We start from the raw sequence: 25,939 nt of genomic DNA, 5'->3' as shown, positions 1-25,939 counted from the left end.
GGGATGGGAAGAAAAAATCTAGGTATTGAAATAAACCACACAAAAAAAACAGAAAGACTAAGAACTTAATCTAATTAATTCAATGTGCGTTGGTTCGTACGATGTTTCGTCGACTGGATCATTCGCAACAACGTGACTTTTCTAATAACTTATACATCTACTTACTAATGCCATCAACTTTCGTTTTTCAAAATACGGAATTACATGACATCACGTATTTTACCGCCTGCTCCCTCCGAGACTCTTACGGCGCTATACACCATTTTTATTAAAATCTTTTGGTTATGGGGAACTTACTGAACAATGAGTCGTGTAATTTATTGTTTCCAATCTATTTTACAAAAGCCAAGCCACTACCTGTATGCACCATCATTGACGAGAGCGGTAGGTTGTCAGGGTAGGCTGAATCTTTCCATAAGTTTACCCTGTTCCGTGAGATTTTTCTAACTTTTGTCCTCATATAATAGATGGGGCAATCTCGGCTAAATGTGGCAAACGATTAGTATTAAGTATGTAACATGATTAGGATATCACTCAAACTATTTACTTGCAACAAAGAATCTCTTCGTTGAGACTTCCCTGGCACCGTTGACATTCTGTCCATAAACGATTAAACTTCTCTTCGAGAGCATAAAGTTGGCCAATTTCCCTCTGGTAGAACTCCGATTCTTTCGGCTTGCAAAATCTGTTTAAATTGGAACAGCAATTTTAACAAACATCGCCGAGATAGGCAGAAATTAGACTTACTTGCATACAGCACTATCGTCTGGAAGGACGGTTTTGCATCCAACACAGGTGGATTTGCGTGTGGTAAAGCTAGCCAATCCACCAATTTTTGAAGTAACAAATGAAGGCGTCCGGGTATGGTAACCATCTACAATACGGAATACAAACCGTTCAATTATGTCAAGCAAATAAAGGCGATAAGTCCGTGTTTACGTAGCAACAATGATTCCGCTTTAGATCCAAGTATGGGTTCCAAAATCCGAACAAGGGGTTTTGAAAGCTGATTTTCCAAATGGTATGGGGCATCAATAGGTACGCTGTATTCCATTACAAAAATAGGGTTTACCGTCTAAAGAAGACGTATGGAAACTTAATAGTTCATGAGAAATTTGAAATCCAAAGACGAATCTTGAGGTAGGCTGGTGTACTTTTAGCGGCTGCGATAATGACATACGGAACTCGATCCCCTAATTTTGGGGTTGTACCAGCATCTCGCTTACGCATCTTGTGAGCTAGTTCCACATGTGCCTGTTTGCTGGCGTAGTCTTTATCTGTTTTAGTCAGCTCCTTTTTAATAAAAGAAAGCAAACGGATAAAATCACAGTATTCCAAAACATAGTTACGCTCTACCTTGGTAATCATCAGAAGTGAGATATCGACTTTGTTGCGCAGCAAGTCGAAAATAGATTGTTTGGCGTATTCTAGTGCTCCATCCGGATCTCTAAGAGAAAATATCAAAACCTCAAACTTTGAATACTAAAACTGATGACTTTTTGTTCACCGATCAATCAAACTTTTCTGCAGACCAGCTATTGATAAGATTGGCAACGAGTTGACAATTATCACGACGAACAGTTTCTAAACCCTTACAATCCATTTTGTCAAACTTTTCAGGTTTGGTCCAATACAATCCTGGATACCTGTGAAGACAGAAACAGACAGTGCAACTGGTATCTCATCTAACAAGTCTTTATAAATCAGAACCGTAATTACCTCTTTTCGTTGATCAATAAATAGGGGTAATAGACTTTTTCGAATTCCAAATTAATGGGTTTGACAAATTTTGCCGACACAAATGCGGCAGCTTCTCGGCCTAATTCCATGGCTTCGGCCACCGTGGGTACACCGAATTTCACCATTACGGAATCTGTGTTACCATAGATTACCTGACGTGACACTAATTGAGAAAATCCTCGAGTCGCCCCGCGGTCGCGACAAGAGTATTGCACCCAGCTTGAAGATTTGACCGATGATGGCTCGTGACAGTTCCTTGATATATGACAGATTTTAAAACCGAATTGTAGGAGAATTTACACGCCCCGCGGTGAATTTGAATCGAAAATTCACGAGTGCGTGCGACAATTACAACTTCTGGCTTTTGAACCATGGCGGGGATGCACCAGAAACACCTTGTTCTAACAATATGTTCATAAACGGTACCAAGTACGCCGCCTATATGAAAAAATGTGAAATTTTAGATGACTTAATCAACGAATGTCACGAAGGGTTTCTTGAGTATCTTAAATGCAATTGGACCTTTTCGTAGTCGCAATCACAGACGTGCCCACTCAAAATTACTTTTACCTCAACTTACCCAGTTCATATCGACCCATTCGAATCAAGTTAGTACGAAGGCATCAAGGTTTCAAAATTACACAGCGTTCATTAATTGGATTACCGTTTTGCCGGAGCCCGTGACAGCACAAGTAATCAAATCTCTTTTGGCAAGAATATCTGCAACTGAAGCTTTCTGTATAGGTGTTGATTTTATGTAGCCAGCAATCTTAATGTTTTGAAGTAGTAGTAGGCGCAGGCCGGCTTCTTCGAATGATGTTATTTATCGAGGTACATCTTTTTCTGTAACCTAAAGCAAATCCAAATAGATATTTTCAAAACATAAACTACTGTTTCGAAAAATGGTTTACCTGGAGGACGACTTTATCAAAATTGTTAAAGTGTTCCCCACAGACGATCCCCTTAAACAGTTCCTTTTCATCGCATGTCACAGCTTCTGGAATGTATTGTTCACGCAGCTTTCCGTCGATTCATCAATAGATTCGGGCAGCATTTCGAGGTGTGGCCGGACTCGGCTGGAGATTCGGGCTGAGAAATAGTTAATCATGGAAACTCACCGACATCCACGACGGAATAAGTAAACGATGTTGTCCTCGTAGATATGGCATCCACTGTCATGTCATCCCCGTCGGATTTGCCGTCCCCTTTCTTGCACTTTGGTAACATGAAGCAAATGGTTGCTAGTCCCTATAGAAGGAAATAAACAATACATCTAATTATTTGTTAATAGTCATTTTTGCACAAAACTTACCACTGTAATTTGGACAGAGAAGACGACGATAGCCGTCATTTGGAAACCAATGTGGTCCACTACAATGCCAGTCCCAGCGCATAAAACAAAACGCCCAGCACCACTAAGAGACCACCATATACCGTCAACAAGCCCGTGAGTACTGGTATTATCCGGATAACCAGCATGTCTATTATCAAAATGCAAAAAAGAAAAGAATACTGGCATAGCAAATTGAATTTTTAAAATGTGGCTTACATAGCTTCTCTTATGGCATCAACGACCCCCGAAACTTGTTGCCCTGCAAACGCAACTCCACTTTGTGCCAATGCGATACCGACAACAGCTAGATTTCTAAAATAAAATCAAATAATGATACTAGTTAAAAGGTTTGAATTTGAGAATTGAAATCAAAAGTACCGATCAATAGGAACGAAGGGAAAACGCCCCAGCAAAAATATGGACAAGGCTCCGATCATGGTACTGGAAAAAAGGCAGAGCTTCACAGGTCCTCGGCGATCGCACAAGTATCCCCAAATAGGGCTGGCTATACTGTTGGCACCGTTTTTCAGTACGAAAAAGATATCCACGTAAAATGGTGTCAAGTCAAACTGCAAACAAAACATAAAATGATTCTAAAGAAATTAATAATAACGCCAAGTCGGAAAACATACCGTACGCAACACTTGCGGTTCAAAGTTGATCGAGAGGAACCCGTTCGACATGTCGATACGATGAACGTGAAGAACGGGATCCAAATGGATGGAATACACAAAATAGCCAATGGCGATTGAGTTTTAGTTTATCCTTCGTCATACTGTGACACTAAAATGTTGAGAAACGAGATGAGAAGGCTGGTGACCTACAATATTTTGAACTAACTTACCGTCATAATCGGCGAGAAAGGGTAATGCAATAAAGGCCATAATAGTTTGAATTCCTCCCATGAGGATAAAGGTAGTCTTAAAACCACCAACTTCATGCAATGCACCACCGACTATAGGACCAGCAAACTGGGCAATGTTCATCATTGTTCTTGTAAGACTCTACAATTAGAACAATAGTAGACATTGTACAGCTAACGATAAACCTGCATTAGTGAAACTTACAAAGATTTTGGCAACGGAATTGGGAAACTCCACAGCAGTGTACGTAAACGTCGCCGTAATTGTTCCAGCGTTTCCGGCCGCATGAATGACGCGGATCAATATAGAGATTACGACGAATGAACCCCCGGGAGGGAAATACTCTAAAAAGCTTTTAAAGTTTACTGATTAAAACCCAGCTTTCGCGTTTTTTGTGTAATTTTTTACTCACCCCGACAATAAGCAGCAGATACCTCCAATGAAAACTTCAGAAACAAAGGCGTACCGAACGCCAATAACTTTTAGCTGCAAGAAAGATTAAGATGCACATTATAAGTTTAGGGAACAAATTCGGGGCAATATTTACGTTTTTTCCTGTGCCAGGTGCCAGGGAAGTCTCAACGAAGAGATTCTTTGTTGCAAGTAAATAGTTTGAGTGATATCCTAATCATGTTACATACTTAATACTAATCGTTTGCCACATTTAGCCGAGATTGCCCCATCTATTATATGAGGACAAAAGTTAGAAAAAAATCTCACGGAACAGGGTAAACTTATGGAAAGATTCAGCCTACCCTGACAACCTACCGCTCTCGTCAATGATGGTGCATACAGGTAGTGGCTTGGCTTTTGTAAAATAGATTGGAAACAATAAATTACACGACTCATTGTTCAGTAAGTTCCCCATAACCAAAAGATTTTAATAAAAATGGTGTATAGCGCCGTAAGAGTCTCGGAGGGAGCAGGCGGTAAAATACGTGATGTCATGTAATTCCGTATTTTGAAAAACGAAAGTTGATGGCATTAGTAAGTAGATGTATAAGTTATTAGAAAAGTCACGTTGTTGCGAATGATCCAGTCGACGAAACATCGTACGAACCAACGCACATTGAATTAATTAGATTAAGTTCTTAGTCTTTCTGTTTTTTTGTTTTTTTTTGTGGTTTATTTCAATATCTAGATTTTTTTCTTCCCATCCCATTTAAAAATTTTTTTTCATTGGCAACAAATTTTACTTACATTTATTTTATTTTTCTTTCCTTTTTTTTTCTTTTTATTATGCCACCCGCGAAAGATGTCGTAGCAAATTTGCAATAGACTAAATTCATTCATTTCTTTTGATCGGTACTTTTGATTTCAATTCTCAAATTCAAACCGTTTAAATAGTATCATTATTTGATTTTATTTTAGAAATCTAGCTGTTGTCGGTATCGCATTGGCACTAAGTGGAGTTGCGTTTGCAGGGCAACAAGTTTCGGGGGTCGTTGATGCCATGAGAGAAGCAGTGTAAGCCACATCTAAAAAATTCAATTTGCTGTGCCAGTATTCATTTCTTTTTTGCATTTTGATAATAGACATGCTGGTTATCCGGATAATCCCAATACTCACGGGCTTGTTGCTGGTATTTGGTCGTCTCTGCTGGGCGTTTTGTTTCACGCGCTGGGACTGGCATTTTAGTGGACCACATTGGTTTCCAAATGACGGCTGCCGTCGTGTTCTCTGTTCAAATTACAGTGGTAAGTTTTGACCATAAATAAATGACTATTAACAAGTAAATAATAAGATGCATTATTTCTTTCCTTCTATAGGGTTTAGCAACCATGTGCTTCATGTTACCAAAGTGCAAGAAAGGTGACGGCAAATCCGACGGGGATGACACGACAGTGGATGCCATATCTACGAGGACAACATCGTTTACTTATTCGTGGATATCGTGGATGTCGGTGAGTTTCCACGATTAACTATTTCTCAGCCCGAATCTCCAGCCGAGTCCGTCACGTGCAAATCAGTGTCGATCCCATTACCGCGAGACTGTGCCATTATTCGCCGCATGCGCACTGAAACATATGCCGGGTTCTCTGGCTGAACAGATTAGGCCCATCGTGTAGACTAGATAATTGAATTTAGAAACTTGAGAATCTCATCTAGCACCCTACCACTTGCCACATCTGTAACAATACCCGATATTTTCCGTGTCTCTTCCGGCTGGCTTTAACTATTTTATGAAAATCATATCCGGCTAATCCATACTCTGTCGCACGATCTGCTTTTAATCCAATCGATAATTTTCAGGAAAGCGTTTTGGCTTCGTTTTTTCAGCCAATTTTTGATATTCGAGCAGAACAAGAGAAAAATCGATTCATGCGACAAAATCTTGTTTAAATTTAATTGAGCTTAAGCCAAATTGAATTTTAAAAATGCATTACATTTTATGTGGTGTTGTGGCGAATGGTACGGGAATGGATGAATAGGCTTTTAACAGCTGTGGTGATCACATTCAAATATTATCGATTCGACCGAAAGATGGTCGTGCTCGTCAGAGCGTCCACCCACACGCTTTATGCTAGTCATTGACTAAAAAATGTTACTTAAAGAAGCGAACCGTTCTGACCGTTGAATGAAGGACGCACGCGAGTCTTTTGATCTACTAGCGGAATAAGGATACAAAAATTGATAAATTTCCAGTTTGAAGTAAACATTTTTTTCCCCTTTTTGCAATGATAACGCCATCAACCGTTATGGCGTGACGTGTTCCATCGTTCCAAATCACTTTTCTTGTTCCCATTTTCTTTTCCGAGGGCTTTTCAAGTGGGAAAAAGGAAGAAGCCTTTGAAGTAGGAAGAACAAGCAAAGTATAAACATAGAGATTGGTAACGATAACGGAATTTCGTGAAATTAAATATGGGGAACTGAGAATTCGATGACTAACTGTAAAATTATTAGTGCGATTGAGTTGTTTTCCTCTGCAATTTTTAAAAACTTGTACGTACCTATTGACTGATCTAGTATAGTCACAGGTAGAATACTCTAAACCAATGCAATCACGCGTGAATGTATAAAAATCGGAAGCCGCTTAAATTTTTTTTTCTTGCGCAAGAAGGAAGCGTGAATGACGGTACGATCACCAGGTCAATGCAATGAGAAGTTGTAAAAATAATTCAATTATTTTTCTTTGTTTAGGCTATTCCCAAAAAACTAATTGAAATCGTGTTTCATAAGCCACATTGTTTTAACTGGTAGCCCTTCGTGGTAGGACCATCGAAGCTCTTGTCTAAGTATTAAAACACTAGAATTCGTTGGAGCATTTTTTTTTTTTACATCTTTATTTTTAAGATCCAAATTATTGCCGACAGTACAAGCAATCTGTAGTAACCAAGCATAGAATTCGTGAAAGAAATCGAAAGAAAAGAGAAGCTGGAGAGGTATAACTATGAAAATGTAAGCATGCTTAGAAAATCTGTGGACTTTGTTCAAATCACGTCCCATTTAAATTAAGGTATTGGGAGAATGAATGAATGAAATTGGGGGAGGGAGAGAGGTGACAATGGCCATAACGATTAAAAAATTTTCCGCTTTAACAGCATAGTTATTTCTTAACCAATTATGCCATTGTCGTCTCTCTTCACTCAATTTTGCCCCTTCCTTCAAACGTTACGAATTTAAACAAAGCCAAAGCACACAGAATTATCTAAGCATCAAAACATATTCATTGTTAGACCTTCTTTCCTCTGCTTTCATTTGGTCGTTAGAAGAACGATGTCCAAACATCGTTTTGAGTCTTTTGAAGAATTTCTTCCCCTTTTTTTCTGCCTTTGGCTCCGGAAACATTTCTTTGGCGAAAGCCACTTCTGCCATCTTCTTCTCAAAATCGATATTTTCGTTTTCGACAATCACTTGCAGGGCTTTTTCTCTTCGCCGGAGAAGTTCGGTTAGTTTCGCGCGTTCTACTTCCGATGATGCAGACGCAAGTTTTGTTTTATGATCATCCAGCGCGTCTTCTGCATCACGTATAACTTCGCGGGACCTCCTTTTGTCATTTTCGTAGAGTTTTTCCAGCTTAGAAAAAGTCTTCCTGAGCTTGTCGATGCTGTTGCATTCAATGACAAGCGGTTCAGATTTGTTCCCGGAGGCGGCCCTTTTTATCTCGAACGCTACCATTATGGCCATTATGGTCTGTGACATGTACTTTTCATACTTTTCGCGATTTTTCTTATTCTTGTCTTTTGCTATATCGATCAGTAACGTCAAGTAATTGATCATAGCACCGGTCAAGTTTAGTGTAGTATTAGGTTCGGCATCCGATTTTGTTGTCGGGGTTTCGGGAGGCGTTTCCTTTCCTGTTGTGCGTGTTATTTTGATCAAATGCGCATTTTGTTGATGTAAATGGAGGTCGTGGAAGAGTCTGCAACCGAGGAAGTTGGGCATAGCCTTATATCCTGCACACACGTAAATTGGGATTTCAGTTGTTTTGTCTTGTAATACAACGTGGGTGTAGAAAAATCCAACGACCTCTTCCCATTTTACGTGCTCTTTGAACTTCCCTGTACGCTTAGACTTGACCAAATTGTACTTCGTAAAAGGCGTTAAGTTGGGCTCGCCTATTTGTTGCCATTGTTGTAGACTGATGATTGACTCGTCACAGCCTTTGTCAATCACCATATCCACTTTATGCTTGTTCAGACATACCTGCACAGACTTGATCTTGATGGTATTATCTTCTCTCAAAAATCCCGGTTTGACGAATTTCTGTTTCATTCGCTCGAAGAATCGTGATTGCTTCGACTGTTGGGCGCCCTTTGCAGTTCCATCTGGTTTCTCTGCTTGGCAATCAGTACTAGATGAAGTATTCTGGGGTAAAGGATGCGTCGTGTTACATTCCTGTAACAAGTCGCTCCTGTTTTCTGGTGTCAACTGTTCAGGTTGTTCTTCTCTGCTGGAAGATCCTGTTAATGCTGTGACGAACGTGAAGATATTCATAAATGAGGGAACCATTTTGAATATTTCGATTTACTTCGGGTGCTTGAAAAACACCGCTCGCTGTCTCGCTTTATGGCATTTTTCGACGGAAGACAGAACCCATCACTGCTCAAACTCTGATGTTTTTTCAAAAAAAAATGTTAATAAGATAAGGTAATTTGAATTGTGTGAAGGAAATTAAATGAATTAGAATTTTTCCCGTAATGTTCAACACAAATAACTGTAAAAAACTCTAAAAAGTATTTTTATTTCGTGAAAAACTATCTCAGTTTTGGAATCTTCTGAATTCACATGCATGCCGTCTATAGGACATATACCCTGGTGGTTATTACTGTTTCCGCTATCATTTCCACGATATACCGTCCCGCCTTAGCCAACTCGTGTTTTTCGTTTGCACCTCGACGCAGACCTACGTTGTTATGTGCTTGAGTCTTGCTCTTTAGCATGCCAAAGAAATTTGACTACTATTGCTATTTTTATTTATAGCTAAGGAGAAGTAAGATACCACAAGCTGTTTGAAGAATGGGTATGTTGGATCGTTCACAACCTTGGCTAAGCCATGTTTGCCATACCCACCCTATCCAGAAAGACAGCAAAAGAATAGGTCAGTTTCGATGGCTGAAACATCACCAGTGCTTTGGCATGATCAGGTGCAAAAACGACTGAAAAGATTGAATCAACACTTATTACTCGAACGAAAAGGAGTTGAGCACAAAGGAGGATACTGTGAAAAAAGATAGATGCCTGTCAACAGCATCATCTGACAGTTGTAATGGAGGTTGTGGAGGGCTTAAGAAGAAAAAATATAGGCGTTTTGGAGAGGTTGATAAAACAGAGAAGAAAAAACTGACACCCAGACAATGGCTTCTATTGGTTGTTCTCTCATTAGCAACTCTCACATCATCATTTGCCTTTCCCCCCCGTTCTTTCCCTAAATTGTAAGTATCTGTGAAATAAGATCATATGTAATGTGAAATCTAAATGTTTGCTTTAATCTCTAGGCTGAAGATAAGGGTGCCACAGTATCCATTTATGGATTTATTATTGGTACCAACTGCCTGACATCGTTTCTTGTCACACTCCTTTTATTGGAAAAACGTAAATATTACCCCAAATTTGTTCCATAAACGTGTAATTTGCATCTTCATCTTTCTTTCAGCTAAAAGTTAGTGGCGTTCGGTTCACCTTTGTTTCTGGAGTTTTCATTGGAGGTATTTGCTGCTTATTATCGGGGTGAGTAGTAAATTACACAAAAAAAACGCAAAAGCTGGGTTTTAATCAGTAAACTTTAAAAGCTTTTTAGAGTATTTCCCTCCCGGGGGTTCATTCGTCGTAATATCTATATTGATCCGCGTCATTCACGCTGCCGGAAACGCTGGAACAATTACGGCGACGTTTACGTACACTGCTGTGGAGTTTCCCAATTCCGTTGCCAAAATCTTTGTAAGATTCACTAATGCAGGTTTAGCGTTCGCTGTTCAATTTCTACCATTGTTCTAATTTTAGAATCTTACAAGAACCATGATGAACATTGCCCAGTTTGCTTGCTAGTCCTATAGTCGGTGGTGCATTGCATGAAGTAGGTGGTTTTAAGACTACCTTTATCCTCATGGGAGGAATTCAAACTATTATGGCCTTTATTGCATTACCCTTTCTCGCCGATTATGACGGTAAGTTAGTTCAAAATATTGTACGTCACCAGCCTTCTCATCTCGTTTCTCAACATTTTAGTGTCACAGTATGACGAGGGATAAACTAAAACTCAATCGCCATTGGCTATTTTGTGTATTCCATCCATTTGGATCCCGTTCTTCACGTTCATCGTATCGACATGTCGAACGGGTTCCTCTCGATCAACTTTGAACCGCAAGTGTTGCGTACGGTATGTTTTCCGTCTTGGCGTTATTATTAATTTCTTTAGAATCATTTTATGTTTTGTTTGCAGTTTGACTTGACACCATTTTACGTGGGCATCTTTTTCGGACTGAAAGACGGTGCCAACAGTATAGCCAGCCCTATTTGGGGATACTTGTGCCATCGCCGAGGAACTGTGAAGCTCTGCCTTCTTTCGAGCACCATGATCGTAGCCTTGTCCATATTTTTGCTGGGGCCTTTTCCCTTCGTTCCTATTGATCGGTAGGTCTACTTTTGATTTCAATTCTCCAGGTCAAACCGTTTAACTAGTATCATTATTTGGATTTTGTTTTAGAAATCTAGTTGTTGTCGGTATCGCATTGGCACTGAGTGGAAATGCGTTTGCAGGTCAACAAGTTTCCGGGGTTGTTGATGCCATGAGAGAAGCCGTGTAAGCCACATTTAAAAAGAAACTATTTACTGTACCAGTATTCATTTCCTTTCTTTCGTTTTGATAATAGATATTCTGGTTATCCGGATAATCCCAGTACGCACGGCCTTGTTGCCGGTATATGGTCGTCACTTAGTGGTGCTGGGCGTTTTGTTTCACGCGCCGGTACTGGCATTTTAGTGGACCACATTTGGTTTCCAAATGACGGCTGTCGTCGTCTTCTCTGTTCAAATTACAGTGGTAAGTTTTGTGCAAAAATGACTTTTAACAAGTAAATAATTGATTGCATTGTCTATTTCCTTCTATAGGGTCTAGCAACCATTTGCTTTATGTTACCAAAGTGCAAGAAAGGGGACGGCAAGTCCGACGGGGATGACACGACAGTGGATGCCATATCTACGCGAACAACATCGTCTACTTATTCCGTCGTGGATGTCGGTGAGTTTCCACGGTTAACTATTTCTCAGCCCGAATCTCCAGCCGAGTCCGTCACGTGCAAATCAGTGTCGATCCCATTACCGCGAGACTGTGCCATAATTCGCCGCATGCGTGCTGAAACATATGCGGGATTCTCTGGCTGAACAGATTAGGCCCATCGTGTAGACTAGATAATGGAATTTAGAAACTTGAGAATCTCATCAGCTCCCTATCACTTGCCATACCCGATATTTTCCGTGTCTCCTCCGGCTGGCTTTAACTATTTTATGAAAATCATATCCGGCTAATCCATACTCTCAACTATCTCCCTTAAAAAAAATCTTAATCGATCTAGAAAAAAAAGATATTTGTTATTTAGCGTAAATTTTGTTTTGTTCTAGACAGCTTTTTGTTTACATAATGTGTTTTGTTATTAAGGATCAATATAGATTATCAAGGCTGCTAAATTCAATCGCAATCATAGAGGGATACAATTCATTCCTCTTTCAAGTCCATTGTTTGCCCCCAGTAGCTCCATTAATCACTTGAGCAGTTCATCACAAGTCAAGTAGAAGCCAGACCACGTCGAAGCATTTAACTTTTTTTAATTTTACCCCGTCGCACGATCTGCTTTTTATCCAATCGATAATTTTCAGGAGAGCGTTTTGGCTTCTTTTTTTCAGCCAATTTTTGATACTCGAGCAGAACGAGAGAAAAATCGATTCATGCGACAAAAGCATGTTTAAATTTAATTGAGCTTAAGCCCTATTGAATTTTAAAATGCATTACATTTTATGTGGCGTTGTGGCGAATGGTACGGGAATTGATGAATAGGCTTTTAGCAGCTGTGGTGGTCACATTCAAATATTATGGATTCGACCGAAAGATGGTCGTGCCCGTCAGAGCGTCCACCCACACGCTTTATGCTAGTCATTGACTCAAGAATGTTACTTAAAGAAGCGAACCGTTCTGACCATGCTTAATTTCGAGAATTTTCTCATCCACAAGTACCACAACCTATGATTTTGACATTTTATGACGATTTGTCGAGATTAACCGTTACCCGGCAATAATTATTCAAGCAGATGACGTGCTGTGGAAAGTCATGCTTGCAGTGGATGAAGAAAATGGCGTATCCGTCTGTATCCCCTTTCAGGTAATATACAACCAGTGTTCAATCAACAGATACTAAATGACACTGTATTTCTTTGCTGATTGTTTTAGCTGATGTTGAATTTTCATTTTGGAGGCTAAGAAATTGCATGATTGCTGTCCTATCCCCTGTATGCAGCACAGTGGTTTGCACATCACCAAGTTCCAGGGAATACTTATTTAAAGTTTAACTAAAGTCAATGTAAAAAGCAAGCTTCATTCGGACAACTATATTTCTAAGTGGAGTGTTCTACCATCAGACAGCTTGCTAGCTCAAAAGCCAACATTTCATGCATCTGGTGCGTTGAACTTTGAATGTTGTAGTCGAAAGAATGTGAATTGAATAAGATAGTGGGATATTGGCATACCAAGAAACATAACAGGAATTGCTAACAGGTTCTGCTTTGAATTTGCCATAGTTGTCACTTAGCCAGCCGTGTGCATTTTTAGCATTTTTATATCTGTTTACGTAACTGGGTATGAAAGCATGAATTCATGCTATCAGAACTGTTGGAAGCGATATGCAGGCCAATGCACTCTCTTTAATGACTTGTAATCACGCCATCCGTTATAAGCAGTAACGGGATACTTCTCTCGTTGTTGCTTTCGTTAGTTGAATTTGACGTCTTCCTATTTTACTTGTTCAAAGAAGACATTGTCTTCAGTTCAGTAAAAGAACAAAAAATGCGAAAATAAAAATGTTCGATTAATGTATTATCACGTTAACATAGTTATTTGGAAACAAATCGTGCAAATGACTGTAATCAATATTATGTTATTTTCAATTTTCTTGCCCTTTCTGTTCTTTTGATAAGCTCGTTGAGTCGTTCTGTGTAATTTTTCATGGTATATCTGTTACTTTTCAGTGTGGGGGTGGCACTCGTGCTGCTATGGATTACTTCACCTCCGGCGGAATTGCCCTCGAATTGCTTTTCGGAAACATACCAAGGCGTCGCTGTCAAATCCAAGTCTGGCGGTGGATCTGGAGTTGCTGGCCGGTCTTCTGGCTCCAATCCGAATGGCCTTAACCGATAAATCAGGTATTCTAGAAGGTACATTTGTTCAGGTTTGACGTAGTGGAAAGAGATTGCACTGTCCGAACGACATTCCAATCCCTGTAGACATGAAGAATGAGGTGATATCTTTATAGTTATCTTTAAAAAAAAATAGCGTTACCTCTTGTGCGGGGTAGTAAATGGATTGCCAATACCAGTAGTCCTTTGTTACTTTCCCAGGGAAAATGTGTTGTTCGGGAAAAAACGGGAAAAATCTTCCTCTGCCTTTGGCGTCTCTCGTGTCCATGGCCGACACATTCAGTCGACTCATACATTTTCCTGTGACACAAAACGGGGAGAGAGACGTTAAATGTGCGATTCTTCAAAGAGAAAATATTGCCAAAGGTGCACATACCCGTTTAGCCCCACCCCAAGTAGCCTTGTTTCACTATGGTCTTGAATTTATGCCCAAACCACAAGGGTTTCGATGTGTTGTAAGCCGAAAGAAAATAGCGCATGTTTTCCAGAATGGCGTACCTGCAGACGAGTTGATTAAGCGAATTCTTGGAAAGGGGAAGGGATTTTCGTACGTGTCGTCGTCGGCCTTGAAAAACCAATCGGCTTGATCTCGGTAGTGATTCCATATATAGCGAAAGGCTTCTCTCGTTTTACCCCAAAGTTGGTCCCGCCCTTCGATTATAGGCAATTTGATGGTCGGCAGACTAGGATCTTTTGTTTGTGCAAATCATGTTAAAAATATTTTGGGAAAAAATTGTGGAAATGAAATGATACCTTCTTCTGAACTCAAAAAAAGTAGAACATTGCAACGTTTTCCCCAAGTATTTTTGACTGCCATGGCTCTCTTTTTGTGATTGTCGGGTGACGTCATAATCCAGCACAGAATGCGCTCTTTCTGGAACAAATCGGCGCTCTTGCTACGCACTCCATTACCTGTAAACAAAAAGAAAACGAAAGACTGTTTTGGCTTGATGGACGCTTAATTTGAAACTATTTTTGAAAAAAACGAAACCAGTTATTTGTGAACGAGTAAGATACCTTTGATTAGGCTGTTTGAAGAAACCACGCTGATTTTTGTTGTCTCCTCCACTTTCTCAACTGGAATAGTCACATCATTTCCATCCGACGCAAGGCTATTGCCCAGCCGAAAACTGCGCATTGACCCCGCACAAATAAGAAATCAAAAGTTAATGGTGAAGCTCAAAATTTAAAAACAAAAAGCGAAATAGAATTTCACAAACTGACATTCGATGATGCGGCTGCGTGTAAATGAAAGCGTCTTGTAGGAGAAAGCACACCAAACAGAAGGCGAAAATCACAGCGACGAGAAGAGCAGAGAAAGAGACTCGTGCAAACCCTGCGCGAACCATTCCCACCAGACAGTTGAATCTGCTGCGTCCTAAACACGAGATGTCCCGCAGCACAAACTGTCGTTTCTCTTTGCCTTATTTTCTTATTTTATTTTGTTTAACTCGGTAAAGAAAACTACGAAGGACGAAGACGACTGGTCGGGTGCATTGTGTGCAGTACAACAACTCGATAGCGACTGACTTTCTCTTTGGCGTAGGAAATGTATCCCTGCTGTACGGTAGTCGCTGTGGTGCGGGCATGCGGCCAGGAGGATGTTGTACAAATGGAAGGGAGAGGGGGGAGAGAGATTGGGGCCGAGGAAGAACTCTGTAGGACTTTTTTTTATTTTTTATTTTCTAATGTCCCCCATTCGCCTCCTATTGAGTGTAACCTTCAACTTAATGGCCTATTTTTTTTTTTTTAATCTTTTCTGGGGGGGGGGGGGTTGGAGGGGAGACGACAATCGTGCTCTCACCTGTAAACTTAGGGAACATCCGCAAAGCACAGTTTTTGTGTTGTTGCCTTTGATATTATTTGAGTTGCATCGAATTCGATTCGTTGCACGAAATAATAGAACGAATCTAGTTCCATTGCAGATTTCGGTATTGTGCAGGGCGTTTTTGATTTTCCGTTGCATTACAATCGAGTGTTGTAATGTGACCGGAAGTAAGATCATTTCATCCAACATGCTTTGTTTGACCGCAAGAGCTAGTCTGTCAAGGATGACACAACATAGAGTACAACCATATTTCATCGCTCTTACCTGTTTCCCGTAACAATTGTCGATGTACCGGTTGAGCCACGGGCTACGAGCTGTCGGATGATTAACAGTTAGGAATCAAAGGTTTTGCCATTTTGTTTTTTTGTGCAGCCACCTGTCCATTATTAAATTTTTTTCCACCGGTACATTGAAATCCCACGTCAATCATCGCACATTTTTTTTTCTATTACAGTGACCTGTTCTTCTCGATTTTGACGGCCTTGCTGTCTAGCCTTTCGCTGTTTGCTCATTATTATCTTACCGAATCTATGTCTAGACATTCCTCAGAGACCACCGCCCACTGCGTCAGGGAAGATCGTTCCTAATACCTTTTGTATTAAAGTCCGCCTTCTTTTTGTTGCTAAATAGGGGTCTATTAGTGCCATTCGCTACCAGTTACACTATTGGGTCTTTATGTCAATCCCTTTTTTCGGTGGATTAATTTGGGGTTTTTTAGCAGCCATGTCGCCGTAGCGATTGTCGAGGAACGTAACCTGTAAGAGTTGACGAAAACGCTTGGGATCATGACGTGACGTTAGACATTGCCAAAAATTACGTCAAAAGAAAGATTTCATTGTTTCTTTTTCACCCAGACGTTCGTCATGAATGCAAAGTCTTTTGGTCAAATTTCGATTGGAGTTATATTTGTTTCACTTCGCCGTGCATTTTCATGTATTCTTTTGCCACCGTATGAATTGTTAGCCATAGCATATTTTAATCCTGCGGTCAATTTTAATATTATTGTGGTCAGCTAATATTTAATATTATGCGTGTCAGATAACCCACAGAAAAGGAGGAAGTGGTGAGAGTAAAAGTGTTTCATCGGGCGCAGGTAATATCACAACAAAAACTGTTGCTTTCGTAAAATTTGCGTTGCATAACCAGCAGTATTTAATAATTATTTAATTGCCCATCCGAAAATATCATTAACAGTGCGTTGGCATTATGCAGAGCTTTGTTTAAGCGCTTCCTGCTTTAGCTCTGAAACGTTTGAAGATCCCCAATTGAGTAATTAAATTTATTTTAGCCTGCGTCACAAGACACTCAACTTGTAATGCAAATTTTCTTCTCACCGTTATCTTTCTGTCTGCGGTCTTGAGAATTGCGAAGAATAACTGGATATCTTTTACCGTAGGCGAAAGGATTGTTTGTTGTTTCTCCCCTTTTCATATTAATTAACGTTCGGCTAATATTTTTTGCTCTTTGTTACCTTATCTTAACAGATTCTTATGCGCGGGTAATGTCGCGGAGCTCTTCTCAAGCCTTGAGCAGAACGTAGAAGGTCATCGGCTTTCGCTTTATTTTGTTCGGCCGGCATACGTGGATCACGACTCATTTCCTCAACCAGCGCTCCACTTGGATCACCTATGAGGGTTCACTGTCCCTCTTTTCTTGCTCTGGTAGGTACGAGAGTCTGACCTTGGTCAACCGCGCTTTAGAATCTCTTAAATGTTCAGCATTTGCGAGCGTGCTGAATTGTTCAATCGCTCGAGGGATCGCTCTAGCGATCCCGAAGGGCGATTGGAATTACATGAGTAATTATAAGCGAAACTTTAACTGTGTGGACACTGTTTATTCTAGCCCATTCATAGCACTAACGAATTTTCGTCTGCTACGGCTCTCCCATCAGACCTGTTAGCAGCGAATCAATACTCCTTGGGACAGTTCGACAATTAACCCGGGATTGGGAAACTGGGTAGGTTCCAATGCGGGATAAACATGAATCAATATCCGCCTCTTCCTCTTCTTCTCCGGCCATCTCGACCGCCACGGCCTCTAGAAAGAAGACAGAAGGATCGAAGCATAAATACACGGGCAGCGGAGGGTGGGATATTACACAGTTAAAGTTTCGCTTATAATTACTCATGTAATTCCAATCGCCCTTCGGGATCGCTAGAGCGATCCCTCGAGCGATTGAACAATTACATTTCGAATTACCCGCTCACTTTAACTGTGACTTCAAAGCAACATTAACCCATCGATGAGCGGGACAAAATAGAATTCGAAACCAAATTAAGCGAAGACTGTCTTCTATAGAATCTCCCAAACGTAGATTCGGAGGACCATGATCCCGCTGACAGGATGTCTTTTATCGGGACTCCACCGGCGGAGGCTTTAGAAGAGGCCGCTCCTCGGGTAGAGTGGGCACTAAACACTGCCGTATCCACCCCGGCGTCTTTTAGAAACCGTTTAATCCAATGAGCCACCGTCGATGGGGAAACGGGCAAGTGTGGTTCGATCAGGCTTACCAAGAGGCTGCTTACATTACGGGGGTTTCTTAACGGGTCGGTAACATAGATGTAGAAACCCAGACAGTCTACTGGGCAAAGATCCTTGATAGCAAATTTGCTAAGATAAAACGATTTCAGAGCCCCAGCGTGCTGGGCTTTGCGAGGTTTTCCCAGCGAGAACGAAGCCCCCGAGTTTGATAAGGAGACCGAAGAGGCAACTATCCCCGCGATTTCTGACACTCTCAGCAAAGACGACAAGGCCAAAAGAGTGACCAGTTTCCTCGACAGCGCCCGGAAATCCAAATCTTCGTTATGTCCCAGACTTTCAATGAAATCTAAAACTCCGTCCACCGCCCAGGTGCATTGATATCTGGGTTTGGGAGGGTTCCTGTTGTAGGCTCCTTTAATAAGCTGCTTGACTAGCGGGTTGCGGCCAATTTCAGATCCACCAACATGATCCAGTGTAGCCGAAAGCATCGACCTATGCGTATTGATGGCGCTGTAAGAACTACCCGAAGACTGTAAAAAGGTTAGAAATTCCAAAACGTGATTTAGGCTACTCGACAAGGGATCCATATTCCTTTCCAGGCACCAATTGTGCCAATGCTTCCATGCGGTTTGGTAAGCAGATGATGTGGAAGGTCTTGATCCGTCCAGCAATAATGAGACCACTTCTCCCGAAAGACCCTGTTGACTAAGGCGGTGCCTGATAACGGCCAAGCGGCTAAGAGAAGAGATCCTCCCTGTAACAGCGGATGTGGGAGCCCTTCGCTGGAAATCAGAAGGTTTGCTTCGGGGTGAAGTAACAGTGGAACGTCCGCTACTAACTCCAGTAGGGTTGGAAACCAAGGCTGGCTGGGCCAGACTGGGCAGATTACGACCACTGATGCCTTGTCCCTCCAGACTTTCGCCAGACAGCGCGGAATCAGTCCAAAAGGCGGGAAGGCATAGCCTTGAAAGTCCTTCCAGTTCCATGCGAAAGCGTTGGTTCCAAAGGCACCTGGTTGAGGGTTCCAGGAAATAAACTTCGGCAGCTGGGCGTTCCAAGAAGCTGCAAACAAATCAATATCCATTGGCCATAATTTATTTATCTGGTTAAAAACCTCTGCGTCCAGTTTCCAATCCGCTGGATCTGGTAGCGCCCTTGATTCTTGATCGGCCACCGTGTTTAGGATCCCCGGTAGATGAATTGCCTTAACTACAATATTGCGGCTTTCGCACCAGTTAGAGACCTTAACTGCCAGCTCGCAAAGGTTTTTTGCCCTGGTCCCCCCTCCATTGTTGATGTAACTCACCGAGGTTAGGTTATCGAGGTATAAATGAACGACGATATCCTGGGACGCGGCCAAAAAACAACTCAGCGCATTCCAGGCAGCCATAAGCTCAAGTTCGTTGATGTGCTTAAACCGATTCTCGTCTGTCCAAGGACCTTTGGCCGTAATGCCGTCACACACGCAACCCCAACCCGATAGGGATGCATCGGACAAAATGGTAACGTCCGGCTCGTCGCAAGAGAGCCTCTTGCCTTCGACTGAGTCCAGACAGGAGTACCACCACAACAGATCTGCCTTCGCGTCTGAGGGTAACGAGACAAGGGTGTCGAGATTTCCCCTGTTCTTGTGGAGAGTGTGAATGAAGAACTTTTGCACGCATCGATAGTGTGACTGAGCGAAGGGCACCGCAGCGGTGCACCATGAAAAATTCCCCAGTAAGGATGACAGAGTTCTTAACGAGATCCTATCTTTAAATAAAGCTTTAGAGCAAAGCGAACGGATCATAGTTACTTTCTCGGAAGGAAGGGATAGGGATAGCGTGACTGAGTCCACCCGTACCCCCAGGAACTCAATAGTTTGGGTGGGTTTTTGGACAGATTTTTCCCAATTTATAATAAAGCCTAAGTACTCTAATAGTTCGACCGTAAACTTCAAGGCTTCGCTTACGCCCGTCCCAGACTGGTCCATCAACAAAATATCGTCTAAGTATATTACTAGCCGGACGCCCAGTCTACGTAGGAAAGCCATGACCGGCTTTAAAAGTTTGGTGAAAACACGCGGAGCGCAGGCTAAGCCGAAAGGAAGACAATCAAATTGGTAGCTCAGGCCCCTCCACCTAAAGCGGAGGAATTTCTTGTGATCCGCATGCATAGGGACTGATAAATAGGCATCTTTGAGATCCAATTTCAAAAACCAATCGTTTTCCCTAACGATAGATTTCAGCGAAGGCAACCCTTCCATTTTAAAATGCTCATATCTGATGCACTCATTAAGGCTTTTCAAATTAATGATGGGTCTAAAACCCCCCGACCTCTTAGGGATGGCAAACACCCGGCTATAAAAACCCTCTTTTACCAAGGGCACTCTAGAAATGGCCTTCTTACCCAACAAACTAGTGATCTCATGGTCACAGATCTCCGCCATTGCGGAACTCATAACACCTTCCGACGGAAGTTGAGTTTGAAATGGTCTGGACGTGAAGTCCACCCAGAGGCCTTGTGCCACGGTATCTAGGATCCAAGGATCTTTCGATACTCTCCGCCAATTCTTGGCAAAAACTTTAAGTCTGGCCCCGACGCACCCGACATCCCCCAAATTGAACCTAGGAAAAACGTACCTTCCGCTGTGGTCCGATGAAGCTCCACCTCGACCACCCAAGTAGGAAGGCGTTCCAGAATACTGGAACGGGCCATTCGTTGAGCGCCCCGCCGTTGAATGCCGAGCCTCCGTGTGCTGACGAGACGCAGCCAATATCGACGAGGTGTTGGCCCCCGTTCTGGTCAAATTAACTCTCCGCAGCTTGGCGTCCGCATCTGCTTCGTCCACCATGTGGTCTAAAAAATTCTTGCCAAACAGTTTGGCAATCTCTTCAACCGAAAACAACTCCGGGTTACTTAGGAGTCCCTTAAATTTAGGGTCCGTTACCTTCAGCACATTCAGACGACGGCTCTTTGTAATGTTGTGAAAGGCATCCGCCCACAATCTTAACGCGGCTGAGCACAACTGAAACGTTGGCTGGTCCGGCCAAGCCGCATGCATACCCATGAGGCAAAGTAAGGGCTTGACAATATCAAGCACCTTAAACTGAGATGAACACAGCGAGCTTTCTCTCTTAAGAGCCGCAGGCCCATAAGGCTTAGCTTCGACAATACGCCGATGCATAGAGTCGTCCAACTTGGGGCAACTTACGTCGAAGTGCTTATCCTCAAAGGAGGGAACACACACCTTTCTCAACTCCTTCATGTCCGATAGCTTTTGTCCTCTGGCCATCCAACTAGCCAGAGCGTCGGTCACAACTTTCGGTATCTCGAAAGAAGAATCCGGGACTGGCGTAGTATCAGCGGCGTTTGCCCGGCCCTGCCCAACGGATTCTGCCGATGTCCGACGATACAGACTGTCACGATCCCTTCCACGATGATGGTCTCGACTCTCCCCACGCCTTGGGGGTGAATGGCGACGGCTAGGACTTCTTGATCTAGAACTGTAACGGAGTCTCCTCGATCTCGATCTGCTACGGGAGCGATGATAATCACGCCCCTCTTGATACTCCGCATACCTATGCCTAGGTTGTCTCGAGCGGGATCTACGTCTAGCCGTGTCGTAACGTCTAGAAGACGTATACCGATCCCGGGAATGTGATCTAAACAACTGTCGACGGGGGGAACGACTTACTGTCTTGAAACGTTTCCCGCTCCGGAACGGGGATCTTGAGCTTCGGCGTGGTTCTTTTGACGCGGCAATCCGTATCTCGCCCACCTCTGGTGCAGTAGCTTGAGGCAGTACCACTTGGTTCGGCAACGTGCTTGAGCTTAGGACTCGGTCGAGAACTTCGTCCAATTTGGACGTTGTCTGCTTCGCAGAAGCTTGTAGTTGAAGCCGCTTACTTTTACGAGTATTCGCGTTTTCACCGCTTTTAGAACCTGCCATCTCAACGTCTGGCACGCCGAACAAATCTTCGACTCTAGAGTCAATAGAAAGTACAGAAGAATCACGCCCCTCTCTACTTGAGATCACCGAGCCAGGCATGACTGTGCTGTATGATGAGCTAAACAGGTCTGATGGGAGAGCCGTAGCAGACGAAAATTCGTTAATGCTATGAATGGGCTAGAATAAACAGTGTCCACACAGTTAAAGTGAGCGGGTAATTCGAAATGTAATTTCGAATTCTTTTGCTAAAAATCGCATTGTTTTTCTTTTCAGATATCCAGGAGGAGCTTATTGGATTAACTTGACCAGCGTGAAGGTCATTTACCTTTCTTCCTGCGTTATTCGCCAAAAGGTAAGCTCTTTCTGAATACTTGAAGACGAGGGTTCTATAGACATCTTCGTAGGTTTTGTGGATCAACTGCGTGAATATTTATGGATTTGGTCTTTGTGCATGGAATTCTCTCCCTCCCCATTTTTTCTTTTTTTCCCTATTAGTTACGCAAACATCTTTGATGATTTTATCACCTGCTAGTTGGTATACGTTGATTTGCGAACTAGTGACACCAATTCCCTGATTCGTCAAAGTTTTGAGGTAGAGGATGTAGATGAGTCGACAGCCGAGGAAATTGGCGTAAGGCGTTTTCTCTCTAATAACATCTACATTCGTTTCTGCTTTCAGTAGTATCTCGTACGATCTAAGCGTCGTAGTCTTGTGTATAGGCCTGTATCTTTACCAGTTTCGAAATGGTCTTTTTGATTTCAGCATTTGTTTGTTACAACATCCAACAGTCACCTGAGATGTCGTGCAATAACTATTTAACGTTTTTACCGAACATGTCAGCAAGTGTTTATGCGTTTAGTTCCTTTCGCCTTCCTTCCTTTTTCTTTTAGATTTGTACCGTACTATACCTATTTTAGAATTTCTGACGACTATCACCTGCTATTTTGTATACTTTAACTTGTGAGTTCAAGGATTCAATTTTTCAAATTCGTCAAATGCTCAAGTATTTTGTTTTAAGCAACCTTATTTATCTACTAAATATTAAAACACAAGAATTTATTCAAAGTATTTTTTACATTTTTATTTTCAAGAACCAAATTATTTTCCGAAATGACAATTGTGGTAAGGAAACGTTGATTTTAGGGAAGAAATCGAATGAAAGGAAAAGATGGAGAGGCATAACAATGATTGTGCTTCGATGCTAAAAAAATCTCGGTACTTCTTAAGTACGCGCGTTGCGCCTTTTGTTGATTTTCTTTTTCTTGTTCAAATTGCGTATGTTTTGCCAAGTAGTTTACAAAGACTGCAAATAGACGGCGTCATGGTTATAAAGGAACGTACGTGAAGGAATGAAAAACGGATCATTTCTGAATAAGAAAACCTGTCCACTTATACAGTACATAAAGTACTCACACAGCGAACAGGTTTTCAAAGTATTAAAAACGAACACTGTCACCCATTCTTCCTTCCGTCCCAATCTAACCTTGTGAAATCCAATTACAAATGCTGCAAGTTTGGATGTATCGTGATAACCGAATGAAAGCGCGGTGGGTGAGAGAGGTGACAATGGCCGTAACGATTAAAAAACTTTTCCGCTTTAACAGCATAGTTATTTCTTAACCAATAGTGCCATTGTCGTCTCTCCTCACCTACTAACGTTCAGTGTATCAAAATGCCGATGTCTGTGTGCATCTGTGTGCAAATGTAAGAAAATGTAAGGATGCTTAGAAAACCTGTGGACTTTGTTCAAGTCACGTCCCGTCCCAATGAAGGTACAAATTTCACATCATTCAAAATGGCAGCTATTGAAATTTAAAAGACCAGTTTACAGTGTCTGCAACGATGGTCCCCTATTTTCGAATAACTACAAATAGACAGGCATCATGATAAGAATGAAACATAAGTGAAGGAATGATAAATGGATCATTTCTGAATATGAAAACCTGCCTGCTTACACAGTACCAAAGTACTCAAACAGCAGACAGGTATTCAAAGTATCAAAAATGATCTTTGTCATCAATTCTTCCTTCAGTCCGATAGAACCTTCTGAAACCAAATACATTGGCTGAAACTTGGTGGCATCATGATAACCGAATGAAATTGGGGGTGGGAGAGAGGTGACAATGGCCATAACGATAAAAAAACTTTTCCGCTTTAACAGCATAGTTATTTCTTAACCAATTATGCCATTGTCGTCTCTCTTCACCTATTAACGTTCAGTGTATCAAAATGCCGGTGTCCCGTAGCCAATGCACATCAGTCGCCAAAGTTACAATCAAACAGAAATGAAAAATCGATACCAATGACAATGACCACAAAGAGATTAGGAAACTGTTTCCTTTGTCAGCAAACAGGTTTCCTAAGCGTCAAAGATGTTCATTGTCGTATGTCGCCATTCACTTCCGTCCAGTAGATCATAATGCCATCAATTTGCAGCCACCACATCGAATCAGATCAATTTTGCCCCTTCCTTTAAACGTTACGAATTTAAACAAAACCAAAGCACACAGAATTATCTAATCTTCAAAACATATTCATTGTTAGACCTCCTCCTCTGCTTTCATTTCGTTGTTAGAAAAACGATGTCCAAACATCGTTTTGAGTCCTTTGAAGAATTTCTTCCCCTTGTTTTCTGCCTTTGGCTTCGGAAACATTTCTTTAGCGAAAGCCACTTCTGCCATCTTCTTCTCAAAATCCATATTTTCGTTTTCGACAATCACTTGCAGGGCTTTTTCTCTTCGCTGGACAAGTTCGGTTAGTTCCGCGCGCTCTACTTCCGATGACGCAGAAGCAAGTTTGTTTTTTTTATTGTTAAGCTCGTCTTCTGCATCACGTATAACTTCGCAGGACCTCCTTCTGTCATTTTCATAAATATTTTTAAGCTCAGAAAAAGTCTTCCTGAGGTTGTCGATACTGTCGGGTTCTTCGAGCTCAATGACTAGCGGTTCAAATTCGTTCTGGGAGTCGGCCCTTTTTGTCTCGAACGCTACCATTATGTCCATTATGGTCTGTGACATGTACTGCTCATAGTCTTCGCGATTTTCATTATTCTTGTGTTTTGCCATCTCAATGCGTAACCCCAAGTAATTGATCATAGAACCGGTCAAGTCTAGCACTGTTTTAGGTCCGACATCTGATTTGTTTGTCGGCGTTTGGGGAGGCGTTTCATTTCCCGTTGTGCGTGTAATTTTGATCAAATGCGCATTTTCTTTATGTAAACGGAGGTTGTGGAAGTGTCTACGACCCAGGAAGTTGGGCATAGCCTTATATCCTGCAGACACGTAAATTGGGGTTGTAAATGATTCGCCTTCTAATTCAACAAAGGGGTAGAAAAATCCAACGAGCTCATCCAATTTTACGTGCTCTTTGAACTTCCCTGTACGCTTCGCCATGACCAAAGTGATCTTCGTAAAAGGCGTTAAGTCTGGCTCGTCTAATTTTTGCCATTGGTCTAAACTGATGATGGAATGTTCACAGCCTTTGTCAATCAAAGATATTTTTCATTCCATTTTTCATTCCTTCACTTACGTTTCATTCTTGATTCTTAGATGCCGTCTATTTGTAGTTATTGAAAATAGGGGACCATCGTTGCAGACACTGTAAACTAGTCTTTTAAATTTCAATAGCTGCCATTTTGAATGTGATGTGAAGTTTGCACCTTCGTTTAGATGGGACGTGATTTGAAGAAAGTCCACAGGTTTTCTAAGCATACTTACATTTTCCTAGTTATACCTCTCCATCTTCTCTTTTCTTTCGATTTCTTTCAGAAATTCAATGTTGGTTACTACAGATTGCCTGTACTTTCGGAAATAATTTGGATTTAAAAAATAAAGCTGTTAAAAAAAATGCTTCAACGAATTCTAGTGTTTTAATACTTAGTGAAGAGCTTCGATGGTCCCCACGTAGGGCTACCAGT

At 41.7% G+C, this 25,939-nt stretch overlaps 1 long non-coding RNA gene and 2 pseudogenes across 1 annotated transcript; 2 read left to right on the top strand and 1 right to left on the bottom strand.

The window, feature by feature from the left end:
* Nucleotides 1-9,165: 9,165 nt before the first annotated feature.
* Nucleotides 9,166-12,092, top strand: LOC130697745 (MFS-type transporter SLC18B1-like; annotated as a pseudogene).
* A 1,362-nt stretch (nucleotides 12,093-13,454) lies between these two features.
* LOC130697746 (glycoprotein-N-acetylgalactosamine 3-beta-galactosyltransferase 1-like) lies at nucleotides 13,455-15,312 on the bottom strand (annotated as a pseudogene).
* LOC130697747 (uncharacterized) lies at nucleotides 13,647-17,884 on the top strand. Its single transcript, XR_009002976.2, has 2 exons — nucleotides 13,647-13,788; nucleotides 17,095-17,884. It is a non-coding gene; the product is annotated as an uncharacterized LOC130697747 (long non-coding RNA).
* The last annotated feature ends 8,055 nt before the right edge of the window (nucleotides 17,885-25,939 follow it).

Source organism: Daphnia carinata, chromosome 6 (assembly GCF_022539665.2).
Source record: "Daphnia carinata strain CSIRO-1 chromosome 6, CSIRO_AGI_Dcar_HiC_V3, whole genome shotgun sequence".
Classification (NCBI taxonomy): domain Eukaryota; kingdom Metazoa; phylum Arthropoda; class Branchiopoda; order Diplostraca; family Daphniidae; genus Daphnia; species Daphnia carinata.
Note: the sequence above shows the minus strand (reverse complement) of the source record. Positions and strands in the feature narration are given on the sequence as shown.